The sequence below is a fragment of the Micropterus dolomieu genome, unplaced genomic scaffold (genome assembly GCF_021292245.1).
Source record: "Micropterus dolomieu isolate WLL.071019.BEF.003 ecotype Adirondacks unplaced genomic scaffold, ASM2129224v1 contig_6644, whole genome shotgun sequence".
Classification (NCBI taxonomy): Eukaryota; Metazoa; Chordata; class Actinopteri; order Centrarchiformes; family Centrarchidae; genus Micropterus; species Micropterus dolomieu.
Window position 1 is genome coordinate 1 of NW_025735633.1, and position 834 is coordinate 834.

General features: G+C 41.6%; 2 non-coding genes across 2 annotated transcripts; both read left to right on the plus strand.

Annotated features, from left to right (window-relative positions):
- The first annotated feature begins 153 nt into the window (after positions 1-153).
- Positions 154-269, plus strand: LOC123964927. The gene has a single exon (XR_006823571.1). It is a non-coding gene; the product is annotated as a U5 spliceosomal RNA (small nuclear RNA).
- A 100-nt stretch (positions 270-369) lies between these two features.
- LOC123964928 lies at positions 370-485 on the plus strand. Its single transcript, XR_006823572.1, has one exon. It is a non-coding gene; the product is annotated as a U5 spliceosomal RNA (small nuclear RNA).
- Positions 486-834: the final 349 nt, after the last annotated feature.

Consider the following 834-nt stretch of genomic DNA (forward strand, 5'->3'; position numbering starts at 1 on the left):
TCAGTAGCCCGTTGTCCCCCCTGTTCTTCAACAATAGATACCGGAGTTGTGGGTGTGTGATGTTTGTTTTGGTTTGGGGCATCTGCATTACACCAGTGGAAAGGGAAGGGGCCCCGCTGAAGTGCTCGTCCTCTCGCACTTTCTGAAAATAGATCACTCTGATTTCTCTTCAGATCGTATAAATCTTTCGCCTTTTACTAAAGATTTCCGTGGAGAGGATCAATAAGAGTATTACTCAATTTTTTGATGCCCTGCTTCAGTGTGGGGCTTCCTTCTATGTTGAAAGAAAACCAGCCTTCAAAGTAGGGCGACATGGTTACTCCACTTGTAGGTTGCGTGTCACCGCTGAATCCTTTCATTTTAATTAGATGACTCTGGTTTCTCTTCAGAACGTATAATTCTTTGCCTTTTACTAAATGTTTCCGTGGAGGGGATCAATAAGAGTATTACTCAATTTTTTTGATGCCCTGCTTTACTGCGGGGCTTTCTGCAAATGTAAAAGGAAACTACAACGGCCTCATATTGCCAGAAGACACAAAGTTGCATGTATGATATCACTTCGTCCCACATGAAAGCACGTATAATTTGAAATGTATGAGGTGCTGGTGTGGGCTCCTGTCAATTGATTTTTTGAAGGACAGTCAGATGATTTAATGCATTACTTTGAATGCTGTATCTTTCTGCATGCTCAGCCTCTCAACATTTACCACTCAGTATTATTTTGTCTGGTTCTTCTTCGCAACACACAAATAAATAGCTACACATGTCACTTAACCCCAACTTGAAAAAGGTTTATCTGATTGTCTGTACTTTACAGTCAGTAGCCCGTTGTCC